The sequence below is a fragment of the Mycteria americana genome, chromosome 3 (genome assembly GCF_035582795.1).
Source record: "Mycteria americana isolate JAX WOST 10 ecotype Jacksonville Zoo and Gardens chromosome 3, USCA_MyAme_1.0, whole genome shotgun sequence".
In the NCBI taxonomy this organism is placed as follows: Eukaryota; Metazoa; Chordata; class Aves; order Ciconiiformes; family Ciconiidae; genus Mycteria; species Mycteria americana.
In genome coordinates, this window is record NC_134367.1 from 14,089,520 (window position 1) to 14,105,031 (window position 15,512).

Genomic DNA, 15,512 nt, shown 5'->3' on the forward strand with positions numbered 1-15,512 from the left:
ATAATTTTAGCTAATGGATTTTAAATGTTCTATAACTTTTGAACACTATTTAATATATATGTTGAGTTTTATTCTTCCATCACTGAAACTCATGCAATCTAGCTGACCTTTGTCAATTATAAACACTTAACTGCCAGCAGAGCCAGTTTCGCTGGCACCTCATATCAGATTCCTGAAAACATTTTCAGAACTGTTTCAGATACCGGGGAAGTCACAACATAAGCATAGCATGTAGATCGATCTCCTTGCTTGCTGTGCAGCAGCCATCTCGTTCTTTTTTTCTGCAGGAGACATGCTTCTTTACAATTTTCTCACAGCTGCAAGAAGCTGAATGAGCTTGGTCGTGCCAATAACACTCTGAACCCGGGAGGGGAACCATGTATTAGGATACAACCCTGCTCCATTTCCCATTTAGGACAATGTCAAGATTTCGACTAACCAAAATAAAAGCAAAAAAGGAGCCAATGTTTTCTGCTTACCTGGCATGTTCCTTAAGCATGAAAGAGCAATGTAATTCTGATTTGTCCCCATTAAATTGCCCATATTGCTATTCAGATACTCTGCATGCAATCTAATTGTGTGATGAACACGTCTTAGAGCCCCTATTTAAGTGTCTAATATTTACATTTGAAGGTCTTTACCTCTATATATCAGCTAGTCTTGTCTTTTGCTGGAAAACATCTCTTACTTCCCTTTCTAATACTTCTATACTTTTCATATGTTTTTGACAGTGGATTGTCTCAAGTTTTTTAGTCTATAGAAAGTACAGTGAAAGACTGCTGGGACTCTGGAAAGTAAGCAAGTACGGGGAGGAGGCAGAAAACTTTGTGCAGTAGAAGTTTTATTTTAGCAGAGCGTTGGGCTATTTTCCAGTGGGAGAGAGAGCTGTAAAAATAGGATGCTCTGAGTGTCACAGCTAGGGGATCAAATCTTCTCACCAGAATACAAATACAATGTATAGTCAAACTGAAGGAGATGCAAACAAACTATGATGTGATAAGGAAAATGAGGAGTCAAAGAGTTACATACTAATGCTAGGAACCCAGATGAAAAGCAGTAAGAATTGGAATTTCTAATGGTAAAACACTTGGACATGATCAAAGTATTAATGATAAGAGAAATGCAGAATTTCTCAGCGTATATATATTTTCTGCATTTGGAAAGATGATCTATGAGTTTGTGTCATTTAAGAAAGATTAAGTCCTTCATCCATGCACCAGCAAACTGGAAACAAAAAGGATTTGAAAAAACATCTTCTAGAGATAGTATTTTTAAAATCTTTTTTTACATCAAAAAGTCATTAAAGAATTGGTTCCTCATATACTTTGCCTGATGTTATTTACTTGTAACTTCCAGAAAAAATGTGACAACTTCATGAAACTGCTAAAGTGTTGGTATAGTACCACTATTCATTAAAGGCAAATAGGAAGACTGGAGTAACTACAGGCTGGATAGCGTGATACAAAACCTAGGAGGGAAGGGGCTAGAGGGCTGACATGGGATGCAGCTAAAAAAGAGTGAAGGGTGAAGAATATAACTGATCAAGATCATTTTCTGAAAATTAGTTTTCCTCAAAGAGTTTGATGTGATACTTTGACAAGATTATGATTGTTTGAGAAAACAGCTGAGTAGCTATATTTGGACTCCTGTAGGGTGAATGACTTCATATTGCCTGACACAATTATTCAAAATACAGCACGGTACACTAATAATAAAGTGTAATACCAGATTAAGAGATGGCTAACTGACAGATCACAAAAAGAGCTGTCAATAGAGAATCATCATACAGGTGTCTGTATTTCTGCATTAGATATAATCTTTTTCAACATTTTCATCGATGTCTTGGAAGTTGATAAAATCACTACTGCTGAGATTTCCGTCAAATATAATGGAAGGTGCCCTGGAAACTAATGAGGTGAACAGTACAGTCAAAGTAATTGAAACTGCTTAGGAAGCTGGCCCATGCCAAAATGTTTCTAATGCCAAATACTCAGTTTGAAGATCTCTGAAAATTTTCTCATCTTTCTTCTTCAGTTTCTCTGATCCCTCTGCATCTCATCTTTGGGTATTCTCACTGACATAGCTGCTAGATGTCTTATGAGTTCTCTGTATTCACAAATATATCAGTCTACTCCAGACACAATTACTTGGCTACTTCCATACCAAAAAAACAGCCACTCTCTCTTTGAGGCCAGCTGGCACAATCTGGCCACTTCCATAGTGTTACATCTTCTTTCCTTTCACATCAGGACAGTCTCATCTAAATTGCCCTTTGGGAGTGGTCCCTGACCTTTGCTAGTTCCCAGGCTGTTTTCTGGAGCAGTGGCAGGGTCAAAATGCTGGAAGGGACTGCTGAGTGGTTTGACAGTGTGGGCGGATGAGTTCCAGGACTGAACCTGTGGCTGGGTTTGCACTGTATATTAGTGCAGAAACACCTTTGTGTGCAAACCAAAGTCCTGCCTTCTCTCCCTGACATCTTTCAATGTGTGCTCATCTGACAAATCAAATTCAGCACAGATGAAGCGAAACATGTATTTCCCTGCCTGCCATCACCGCTTCTAACAAATACGTCCTCACAGCTACCACTTTTCGTGATCTCTACCATCTTTGCCTGTCACGTAGAGCAATAAACTGAACATCGCCTTCAACCCTAGACTCTCCCTCAAGCCTTGTACCCTGCCTTGATCTATCAATAGCCCTATGCAGCTTACACTCATAGTACAAATATTAACAAAATAAATCATGAATAATAAGGATAAAATTATCTGGGAGCAGGGAATTTGAAGTGCACCTTGGAATGGGGAAGGGATTTGGAGCACAGGGAGAGCCATATAATGGAAAGCATGATATGGATTTATAAACCATAACTAACATACAGTTAAACATGAACTTTTAGAAAGCTATGTGGATAGATAGCCAGGGAATACAGGCAGGGAATTGATTTTATCGCTGCAAATGACCCTGCTCATTAGATGTAACTACCCACCCATTTCTTTTTCCTTTGAGAAAAAAAATAATGTATATATATTTTTGATGTTCACATTTGCAAAAAAAGATGGTGAACAATTGGAAGCAGTATACAAAAGAATCATAATAATGTTCAAGGACTGAAGAGAATATCATAAAACAGTCTGTTTATCAAAGCTGACTGGATAAAAACATGTAAATACCTTCATGTTACATGATCCTGAATGAAAAGTACACTTACCCTTGACAACAGCTAAGAGGTGAATAGGAAGAACCTGTTCCAACCTGAAAAAATGCTAGAATGGAAAGGAATGTTACGATATTTGCTTCTTTTGTATTTAACTGTTACTGCTTTTATATACTAGAATATTTTTTCAAAGTACTTAGAGGTTGCTTGAGATGGCAACCAGAAAAGCAGTGGTATTTTTATCACTGAAACAGTAATGCAAAATCAGTGCGTAAATACAGAACAGCCTTTGTTTCTGAGTATTGATGATTTGTTGGAGGTAGTGCCTAAATAACTAATATAACTTTAATGTGCTACATTACCTCTACCTGCAGCTTGTGTCTACTATTTGTTTATCCTTCCAGGTGTCCAAAAATGTGTGTAAAACACATGGAAAGCATGCGCTACATGGAAAGGTTGCTGAAGATCTAGAATATAAAGGCCCTAAGCCAATTCCTTTGTGCTGTAATTCCATTTAATGCAACTGAGGTGAACAAAATTTCACCAGTGATGAATCTGGCTCAAGCTGTTATTTTGCAAAACAACATGGAGAAGGGAGAAAATAGGTCTTTTCCTGAAGGTATTTCCTGAAGTTATATGTTAAATATCAATGAATACCATGAAAACAACTGCCTCACTGATTCATTAGGACCATATAGTACAGTGCACTCTGAGCAGATACTACAAAAATGAGGGATTTGGGGCTGTTTTGTTTAGATCAGTATGAGATTTTTTTCCTTTGCCAAGGGCCCTGAATCATGATAATGAGTGCAATATTAACAACTACTGGATAATATCACATAGTCATCACACCATCAGGTATATATAGTCCACAATAAATTATACTGCAGGCTGGTTTTCCCTCTTTTTTTTTTTAAAAAAAAGTTAATTCTGCATTAATTTTATCCATTACCACTGGTTCTGCCCTTTGTACCACCTGCCCAGGTCTTTGAGGGACAAATATCCCCTGCTTCCGTACTGAGGAGAGATGAAGGGTAGGCAGGGTCCTAACAATATCCCAGTTAAGTGCCTAGAGATAAGGGGGATGAAGCCTGGCTTTCATTTGCTCTCCCATAAGAGTATGTAATGCACATTCAGACTGGAAGAATGCAGGGAGATGTGAACTTGGATGCACTCTACTGAAGTCAATAAATTCTGTGGGGCCAGTGTCTTACCCTTTTAAAAGTGTGGCTCCATTGATTCGCATCGCGATGAGGATCTCTCCCTGCATATTGTCTTGGGCATTGAATAGTCTTCAGCTCTAGAAGAACTGCATATTAGAACTCTAATTTACAATCAGCCCTGTAAAAAGCTTTGTCCTATTCACATTGTCTGACAGCAGCAAGCACAAATGTGTTTACTGAAACCCATTCCAGGGCATTGTAATTGTCCTTATTTAGGCAGTCTTAAAAAGGGAGCAATATATAATTCATGGCAATCTTTAAAAACTGGCTGACCAAGGCTCATGACAAATGCTTACAAATGGGGATTAAAACCTGAGTTGTCAGCGAGATAATTAGTTTATTCCAGCACGCTGAAAGGCTGTGGTTGTGATGATGATGGGTGCCATCTGATGAGTAAGGAGTCATATTACAACACAAGCGCATGCTCCCTCTTCCCCTCCCTTCTCCTCCAGTAGAGACCTTATTTAGCCAGCTATGATACTGCTTTTCGGAAGGAAAAAAAGGACTTGTTTTAACTCTGCTATTTTCTGGATCTTTTCAAATAGTGATTGACAGTCCCCATTTGGCTAGAGTAGCATCCGAGACCACAGATGTCAAAAAGAAATATTTGCAATTTCAGTTCCCTCTCTTAAAGCAATTATTTTTAGTTTCTGACGAGCAGGCAACTATACCCAGATATTCATAAACAGATTCCTAATGCAAAGGCTGACAGCAAATTGGCTGTATTACAAAACAAATTGTACCCTCTGTCAATAGGTTCCATACTCTGGATTTCCTTTCTACCAGCATCGCTGGTCACAACATGTGAAGACTGCAACTGGGTCATCATTTTCCCATCATTTTTATACAGATAGGATAGCTGTGGAGGGAAAGAAGGAGGGGAAAATTAGGTAGCTCTTCTGCTTTAGCATAACGCAGAGCATAGAATAATCAGCAGCTAGTCAGGAATGTATTGAGACAGGCAGCAAGTAGACTGAAGCTATCGTCACGCTAGATAACCTGTAACTGGGGACGTTATTTAAGTCAAGTAGCTCAGTCTGCAAATTCTTATCCTTCAATCTATGAGAATAAAATACTGAAGATTAGACATATGATCACTAGCAGACTTCTTACCATGTGTCTTATCCACAAATGGACAACAGGAGAATGTTGACAACTGGAATAACAGGAGAATGAAGACAACTATGAATTTAAAAAGAAGTGTATAGTCCTGATCGGAACTGCAACATTACTTTACAGAATGTCAGCTGACTTTGAATATGTCAAATAATCTTTTATTCTTTTTGCTCCTTATTACCTTCAATTTATTTAGGTTCCTGAATTTACTTTCTATGTTACTACAGTGCTTTTCAAGTCTTTTGTAATCAAGCAGTGACACAAAGAAGTATTACTGGGTTTCTTATGGCAGACCCTGAGCTATATAGTCCATTCTAGGGAGAGTAAGAGTAGAAAGATAAACCGAGTATAGGAAAAAATATTTTGATCTATTAAAAATGCTTCTGAGGAAAAAAATTTTCATAAGCAGTTAGGTTGCAGATGACAACAACTCCTATTAGGAAGAGAAATAATAAAGCTGGATCATGAGAACTAAAGCACTGGCAGCTCCATAGTTAAAAGATTAAACCCTTCATGCTAAATGAAGTCAAAGCAAGCTTATTGTGACAGATAGACCTGCCTCTGCAAAGGACAAGTCTAGTGAAAACAGTTTTCCCCAAATGAAGATCTTAACAAGCGGTACAGGAACTGAAATGCATCCACTTCAAAATAAATGCCAAGCCATAGAGCAAGTATCCAAGTGTGAATAATGCTAGAGATAAGATTTATTTGCATTACCCAAGTAAACATAATGTAATACAAAAGAGTCCAGTGGAAACGCTGAGATGTTATTCATGACATAAAATTTACCACTTTAAAAAAGGTGAAGTTGCAAAATGATAGCATGCATTTTATTGCTTTTCTTGCTCGTATAAGACTTACTCGAAGGAAGAAGTATGAATTGTTTCGAATTTGAAACTCATGTTGTGCTTACATTATGTTTGTGGGATTCCTGCTGATGTCACTAGGACATTAAAAGGCAAAGTATCTCCACATCATACAAATGCAGTGACATTTGGAAAAAAAGTGGGATTTGTACCACAGATAAGAGATCTGCATTGCAGCCGAGTGAAGGAAACTTTGTTCTTGGTCCTTAATAAACTTCCTGTCACATGTATCACTCCTGGTCTCAATAATTTCAATCTTAGTGAACTTCCTTCTTTCATGATTAGTGAAGTGCCTGTAGCTGGATAACAGAGGTTAGTTATTTTCTAAATGTCAGGTTTAGCAGAGTGTAAATGATTGGAGAAGACAAGGAGTGCAATGCGTGCATGTAATACTTTGATGTGTGGAGATTAAATATTTTATGAGATGAATCATTTCCTGATGCCTCAAATGTGTGGGGGTTTTTTTCTTTTCTGTATTTTTTAAAAAGTGGATAGTGGTGTTATTACATTAGTGATGATGAAAGGGAACGCATTTCGCTTGTGAACTCAGAGTCACACCTCTCCCTAACTCCTTTCATTTCAGTTAATGGCTGACCACATGACCCTGTGTTTATGTAGCATGATGTACTTTTGATATGGTAAGAATTTACATGGAAACACGCACTCTTGGTTTGGGGAGATATGATCAATGTCCTTTTGCTGTGAGCAGGTTTCGTGAAATGAACCCACCAAGAGGTTTTCCTTGCAAGCTTAATTCGTAGAAACTGATACCAGCTTTTTCAGGTTTTGTTTCAGTAAAAAAGGTGTTTGTGTAGTTACTGCCACCACGTACTGCTTTTGGACGCACGCTAACATGACGCTGTGCTGCGTGGATAGCTCTCTAAAAGGGTCTGGCAGCGCTTTTATTGTGACCCCCTGTGCCAGCAGATGTGCTAAATGCTGTTTATGACGTTATGAAAACCTGTGAGCTAGGTGGGGTGACACCGGATCAGTATTAGGACAAGAGGTTTCTAAGCAAAAAATGGTACTGATGGAATCAAACATTTATGATTTCTCCAGTAAAAGTCAATACCTTTTAAATTCAGAAGCTAAGTAGATTCAGGTAAAGCCTGTGTCTTTAATTGCTGAGATTTAAGTCTGGAAATTCTACAGCTTGCCTAATTCTATGACAGTGTATGTGGAACTGCAAATAAAGACAGCTCGGTTACAAACGGCTGTCAGACATGGCTTGCACTATCAAGAGTTAAGCAGAGACAGATGATTGGCATGAGCTGCATATTTTTAGTTAAGAAATGAAATATCCATATAATTACTATTTTTACCCTTTTAATTGTAAAAGAGGTTGAAATAAGAAACAACCAGATTTAAAAATGAATTTTTCATTGCATTAATTAATAAATGACTTTTTAAATTGCTTATTCATAAGAAAATGGATCTGCTTCATTGACTTTTTCCCTTTCCCTCTTCAGATTTGTCTCCAGGGCAAACATCTCTTTAGCTACACACCTGGCCTACAAGAAACCTCCCATTTCAAACTCTACTTATTATGACAGTGCCTGCTATGATGATCCTATTGCAGAGCCGGAGGCGTGACGAAGTAAGTTGCAGTTCATAAAACAGCTAACCCTTCCAGGTCATACTGCTGTTTCAAAGCAATTTTGTCTTGGTTCTCAGGGAAAAGGGTGTCATTTGGGTGTACAAGCTAGGAAAATCAGTTCAGTGTAATTCTTCGTCTAGGGCTAGATGATTTTCACAGAATCACAGAATCGTATAGGTTGGAAAAGACCTTTAAGATCATCGAGTCCAACCGTAAACCTAACACTACCAAGACCACCACTACACCATGTCCCTAAGCACCTCATCCAAACGTCCTTTAAATACCTCCAGGGATGGCGACTCAACCACTTCCCTGGGCAGCCTGTTCCAATGCTTGATAACCCTTTCGGTGAAGAAAAATTTCCTAATATCCAGTCTAAACCTCCCCTGGTGCAACTTGAGGCCATTTCCTCTTGTCCTATCACTTGTTACCTGGGAGAAGAGACCAACCCCCACCTCTCTACAACCTCCTGTCAGGTAGTTGAAGAGAGCGATAAGGTCTCCCCTCAGCCTCCTTTTCTCCAGGCTAAACAACTTCGTTAACAATTTTGTTAGCATCTACAGTAAGCTGAGCTAGCAGGGTTACTTGGGGCTAGGTGCATGTCTATACGGCTACCCTTGTGGAGGCCTGATGAGAAGAGGGGTTACTGAAGCTGGCTTTGTGTATGGGGAAAAAGCATTCCACAGAAGTACCTGGGTGCAGGAAGAGCACTCGTCAGTGGCTTATGCAGCCCTCTGTCATTGACTTCTCCTGTCTTCACTGGATCTTCTGCTGCTGCCCAGAAGAAAGAAATAAGTCTTTATACGCTACTCTAATCTAATGTTGGTAAAGACCAACACTGTCTGTCCTCCGATTTATCTTTACCTTTATGCATATGTACAGGATGTGCCAGATTCTGCTCTTTACCCTCATGTCACACTTTCACCTTAGAGTATCCTCAAATATTTTATAAATAAGATGGATCTTGTTTATTCCAGTTTTTATGTTCACCACAGGGTGAACTGTGGCTCCGTTGCACCTGGGATGCAACAGGGATGTGAGAATGTTAGCTATGGACTCTCCATTTTGTATTACACTGCGCAAGTGTCTTTTTTGTATCTCTGAAAAGCGGCAGGAGCTCTGTCATATCCTGCCACTCTTTACACCCAGGTTGATGGGTCAGGCAGGTTGTAGCAATGGGAATTTACTATCTACAAACATATTGTTTCACTACTTTCTTACAATAAAAACCTGCCCCAAAGCAGCACAAAGGACATAAAATGCAACAGAAAATCAAGCTCAGTTTGTGTTTGGCGGGTGGTGGTGGTGGAGAGTGTTTCTTTTTATATTGTGGCATGAAAACAAACAACCAACTACTGTCGTTAGAGAGGGAACTTTCTTTGTGGTATATGTATTATCTTAAAGTTGTTTTTTTTTTCAAGACTTAGATTAACTAATATTTGAAGATAGCGCAGCCTGCTCACACTGATGTTGGCGATACCCTTTCACAGTGTCAGGAAATGAACGCTCCTCATGGTCCATGGGTGCCACCACACTGATGAAGAGTTTATGCCCATCGGCCTGGGCAGCGAGGGGGTCACTCAACGGTCAGTAATGCAGTGGCTTGTTTTCAAATGCACCGATGCCATATAGCAGATGCTCTCTGAGGTCTTTTGGTTCTCACCTGCCTGCTCGGTGAGCTTAAACGTCTCTCCTAACTCCATTTCCCTGATAGCACTGACACTGCAAGCCCGTGTCCCTCATGGCAGAGAGAACTAAGTCTTGAGGGAATATTTTAAGGGTCATACAGGGAAGACTGAGGGGGAGAATATATATGCAATTTCCCCAAATTCAGTTGCACATTTTTACGCTCAGAGCTTAAGTTCAGTTAACGTTGTGGGGGAACATGTCTCTCAAGCTGCAATCCTTAGCAATCTCAGCTCTATTTATTATCTTTTTTAAAGAAAATGTCCAGCTTTAGGAAACAAGGCCACAAACAGTACAGCTTAAGTATAACACTTATAACAATATAAATGTGAATCTAAGAGGTCCTGAAAGAGAAAAAAAAAAAAGGCAGGGCTGAAACAACACATTCTTCTTAACTGGAAATCAACCCTCACTTTCTAGTGTTAATTATTTTAAGTCAGTCTTGCATTTCATTTCCATAAAAAGGGCATAAGAAAGGTTACAAATCTGTGTCATCTACTGTGAATGAATTCTCCTTTTGAAGCTCTACAGCCTATGGCATTTAAATGATGCCATCACTGAATGTTTTTCCCCAGTCAAGAACTAAGCCTAATGAGCCAAGAAGAGCACAGGCACATGTTTAGTCCCTAAGAAAGAATATTTATGCTCAAAGAGACCTGTGGAGCTCAGAAAACTATACAATTACCACTTAAAGGTCTGCAGAGCTGGCTCAAAGCAACAATTTGTACTGGTGATGCACATAGTAAAAACTACTGTGAAAACAGCTCCTGTAAAACAACTGCCACTCTTCTATTCTGTTTTTCTTCACATTCATTTCCATTACACCCTGAACCTTACATTACTGAACAAGAAGCAACTCTGTAATAGATATTTTGAGCTAGAAAGCAATTTCTGCAAGATTTGCTTTATTTTTCTTTTAATAATATTACTTATATATAATGGAATAGATTCTTTCAGTTAGACCATCATAAACACTCCACAGATTTAACATGATTTACCATGGGTTTGATACACGAAGACATAGGCTATTTACCAAACATCAAGAGGGTTAAGTACAGCATCCTGAAGTTGAAAATTAATGTGAGTTTAGCTATTGTGGTAACTAGATACTCTGTACATAAGAATTTTCTAAATAACGTTCTTCTTATTTCTTACAGAGAAGCTGAATAGGCATATTTAGTAAGAGTCAGTAATTGAAAGAACAGGTTGCTGAAATGTGCAAAGTTGTGAAAAGCCTTCATCCAAATCTGTAGTTATAGTTAGGGGCACCCTTAGAATAGGGAAAAAGTCAGTTTGTAGCTCAGTTGAGTACCACCTGAATGCCAAGAAATCTCCAGAATGGTTTGATTGCTGTATGCAGTGCTCTTGTAGGCTTGCTGTTACCATTCTGAGAGGGCCTTCAAAGCATCTGGATATTTCCAGGATGTGGGAAAGTTGTCTTTCCTGAGGGAGAAGGTAATGACTTTCTTTCTCCCAACAGTGCCACCTACACTTTCTATCAGCTGGGTCCCTAACATGCAGAGATTACACTTGGCCATGTGAAGAGGTGTTCCCTCGTTATGTCACCTTGCACTGGAGATGGCATACAAACCAGTTGCCTTATGGGAATAAAACAGTTGATTTATAATAGGAGAAGGTAATGACCCTTTCTTTTTCTCACAGAAACTGAAGACCAAAGAGGTTCCAACATTTTATATGAGATTTTCTCAATCTGAAAGTTTTGACAGGGTGCCAGTTCTGAATACTTGTTTTGGGGCTTTTTTATCTACAAGATCTATTCTTCTTCCTGTGAAAGAAGTGAAAAGCAAACGATAATAAAAGATTTTCATCTGCAAAAGACATGAGCACAAGTTAAACAAATGAGTATTTTTCTTTTGATTACCTCTCATTTGCTACTGAACTGTGAATTTGCTGCTTCGTTAGACAAGGTGAATAAAGGGAAACCTAATTAAAGGTTGTTACCTCTCCCCATCATTGGTGCCTAAAATCCATCATATCTCTATTCCCTGTTAGATAATGCATTATAAAGAACTGATCACTGTTTTTGTTCAAGGCCCAAAATATGGTATGCCAGGCCATATGCTAAAAAAAGTTTGTCATAGATATGATAATTACACTTTAGCAGTAAGCTACTTTACTCTCATTTTAGTTATCACACAGGACTGAAACCAGAACCCAGTCTTGTTGAAATTAATGAAAGTTTCCTATCAATGAAAGCAGGAGCAGATCTCTGAAGGAGAATTCTCCTGACATACAACGCAATGTATAGGTTGAAAATCAGGTTAGTCACGCAGGCTTGGGGTGAATGTGCCCGTTTGTTAAATCCCAGCTGAGGAAGCAGCCTGGATATAACTGAAAACTGCTTCCTCTGCTGTGCACAGGACAAGGAATCCACTCGAGGCCATATTTCTTCTGAGGCATCAAGGCTAAGCAGTATGCACACTGGCAGGATAGCACTGTTAGAGAAGAGACCTTTCATAGAAGCATAGTACCATAACCCGTTGAATTAACTAGCCAGCTCCAAGCCCAACTATGAAAGCCAGTTTCATGTCTAACTACAACCCATGTTCAAGATTATACACACACATTTATATAGACATATATATATATTTTTTCAAGTATAGTATAAATATGAATGTATATATTTACAGCTAGGCATTGTTTGTGTTTCAATTTCCAATCTTTCTCACATGCAGAGAAGGTGTGATCTTGAACACATTTTAACTTATGTGTTCAAATCTCTGCTAGGCTTGAGTGAGGAGAAATAAAAATTCTTCAGTCTTTAATGTTCGGAATATTTTCAGCGGTCCACTTCTGTTGCCAGAATTGTTGTCCCACTCTAACAGGGATGTCAAAGGAAAGGCAGAGGTAAGCCACTTGTAATAAAGTAGGTTTACAGGAGGCAGAAAACAGTCAGTAGCTGTTCCTTGCAGGTCTCTCAAGGAGACCTGCTGTTAACTTCTACCCAGTTACCGAAACCATGTCCTGCCACTTTCAGAAAAAAAAGGAAAAATACGTGGTAGCTTAAGAAGTTATTGAAGAAAGGTAAATGGGGAATTAATTTTAGTAGGATACAAAAGATACAGTTTTTATATATATGTATATGTATATATATAAATAAAGTTCTCCTTTGTTTTCTGGATCCTTTTTCACCATTAAACAGAGCTGTATGTCAGTTTTCATGGGTGTGTGCTATATAGTTTTATTCCAGAACAACACAAAGTAGGCACAGTTTGCTGGTGCATGTGGCCAGCAGAACTGTTTATATGTTTATATAGTCATTTACACTTGAGTGAAGGGGGGGCTGAAGTCAGAGCTGGTGCTTTTCACTCAGTTACCCAAAGTTGCCAGCATCGCAGAAGCAGCTCTGTGCAGCATGAATTACAACATTAGCTACTTGAAAAGCATCAGATCTGTCGTATTTGATGCCAGACTTACTAGATGAACTTGAGCATAGCAAATCCAAGAAGTCAGAAGCATCCCACGGGCACTGAGCTCAAATCAGGTACAGTATAGAGTCCTGTACTTGTATGCAGTGGCTTTTTGTCCGTGATTTCTAGTGAGTCAACATCCGAAGAGCTGTAGCTATAAATTACTGCTAGACATAAGGATCTTCTGCCATAACTGATAGAGTTGTCTGGCCTGATGGTGTTACTTTAAAGAACATGTAAAGGATTATTATAGCAGCCTATGATACAATTAAAGATATTTCACATATGTCTACATTTTATACTGTGAACAACATTAATTCATTGTGTCTACTTCTAGTGGAATAACAAAAAGACATGTATCTGCTTTTACACTTATAACCAATTAAGCCCTGGGTCTCAACGAGGTTTATTAGCTTGGGCTAAACGTCACATAATATGGTCAGATGATAGTTTCTTTTCAGCCTAGAAGTGGACAAAGGCAAGCTTATACTTGCCCAAAGAACGTGGTATAAGCTTACACAGTTTCTCTCAAAAGAGCTTCAGGTATGGTCTGGTCCATATGCAAAAGGTTTTGAGGGTAAGATACATACAAATAAACCTCAAACTGATCAGCCTTAATCCAATATCAGAGTGGCTTTTTTGGTCTGTTTATGCCTCTTAAGAAGAGGTTTAAGTTAAATTGAAAAACTATGCTTAAAGCAGAGCAAAGCTATTTACATTGGGGATTATACCAGCATAGCTTCCCCTAGACAGCTATATCAACATGGTGGTTAAAATGTAGACAAAGTCTGCAGATGTACTGTGGTAAAAATGTAATAAGCTATAGGATGGAGAGGAGGAAAGACAAGAATAACAACAATAATTTGTTCTTTGGATTTCACAAGCTTTGGAAAACTTAAAAAAAACCCCATTTTTCTCTTTCCTCTTTCTGTGTTAAAGACTGAAACAGACAATAGGGTAAAATAATTCTGCCAGGGCTTAGGAAACTACGCTGCTGACTATATAGAAAATGCTGCCAAATTCAGGAAATAAACAGGCTGAAATAAACTGGAAAACAACATTTTCTTTTCCCAAATCTCTTTCTTTTGAAGTAAATCTTCTCTCATAACAACCATATGCAAAAATAGTTGAGACTGAAACGTTACTGGTAAGTCCAGGTTGCTTCAATGAAAATGCATTGTGCACAGCCTGTTATGGCTGTGGCACACTTCCCTGGAAAGCGTTCGCCCCTTCGCTCGCCAGCAAACGCAGGCACGCTGCATGTTGTTACACATGCTATCTTACCCTGGACAAGAGCGTAGGATCTATGGGTCTCCAGATAGGGGCTGAAAAGTTTTGAGACAACAACGTTTTCAGGTTTTGGCAAAGCCGGTGCCAGCTGGCTGGCTCTCGGGATTTCCCCTGTCAAGTGATCCGTGAAGCAGCATTGGCACCAGCTGCACAGGGACGCGAGTATACCTGGGCCCTCGAAGGGAAGTCACGTAGCTCACTGGCAGCCTAACGCAGGCGTGAAAGAAAGAGTGGGAATGCAAAAAGAAAAAGCAAACAACTGCCCTCAGAGAAAAACTGGGGGAAAGAGGTGTGTGCTGGGTGGCACACAGCATGTCCATCACCTTCACACCCATGGGCTGGCCCTGTGAAAACGGCAACAACTCAGCACTGCTAGGACTGGAAATCCTCATGTTTCACTTCAGTCTCTGAGTACAATTAATATGTCTGAAAAGCACAGTGTTATTGTGTATTGTCTATGTTGTACTGTCTACTGCTGAAATGAATTGCTTCCTAAATTTATTCAAATATATTCGAACCAGTTATAATGGAGGGACATGGCTTACGGACTCCTACGACAATGATTTCCCACCGGTGACATTCATGGCAATAACAGAGAGTCAGTACTTCGCAGCTGAGCCCGTTTTCACAACCCTCCTGTCCCGAGCAGGGCTCGCTCATGCGTGCGCAGTCCCGCTGAAAGGACAAGACTAACTGCTTTTGGGTGCTGTGCAGAATAAAGGCTGCAAGTGTCAAGCGCCTGGGCCTTGATCAGCTGAGACGCTGAGTGATCTTGGCTCCCGCTGAACTCAGCGGGGCATTCGGCATCTCTTTGGACTTGTCCCCTTATAACGGGAGCGTCTGTTCTCGGCCGTGGCGGTCTGGGCTCCCCTTCTCCACAGCGAGGCGGCCCAGCCTGCAGCCACGGAGCGTAGCCGTGGGTGAGGAGGCTTACAAGAGCTCCAGGTGTAGCTCGCGTTTTGGCATTTTTGCAGGCTAGATCAAGAGTTCTGAAGTTTTAAAAATTATGTTTGAAAAATAGCACAGAAACACCATTTTTTCAGGGAGGACTGCTCCTGGCAGTGAGTCTGACGGATGTTCTGAAGCAGAATAAGTAGCATTCAGCCTGTCCCTGCCATCTGCCCAAGTCCTCTTTTCTTTTCCTCATTC

At 39.7% G+C, this 15,512-nt stretch overlaps 1 long non-coding RNA gene across 1 annotated transcript; it reads left to right on the forward strand.

Moving 5' to 3' along the window:
- The first annotated feature begins 6,943 nt into the window (after positions 1 to 6,943).
- Positions 6,944 to 14,979, forward strand: LOC142407674 (uncharacterized). Its single transcript, XR_012775008.1, has 3 exons — positions 6,944 to 6,997; positions 7,829 to 7,956; positions 14,885 to 14,979. It is a non-coding gene; the product is annotated as an uncharacterized LOC142407674 (long non-coding RNA).
- The last annotated feature ends 533 nt before the right edge of the window (positions 14,980 to 15,512 follow it).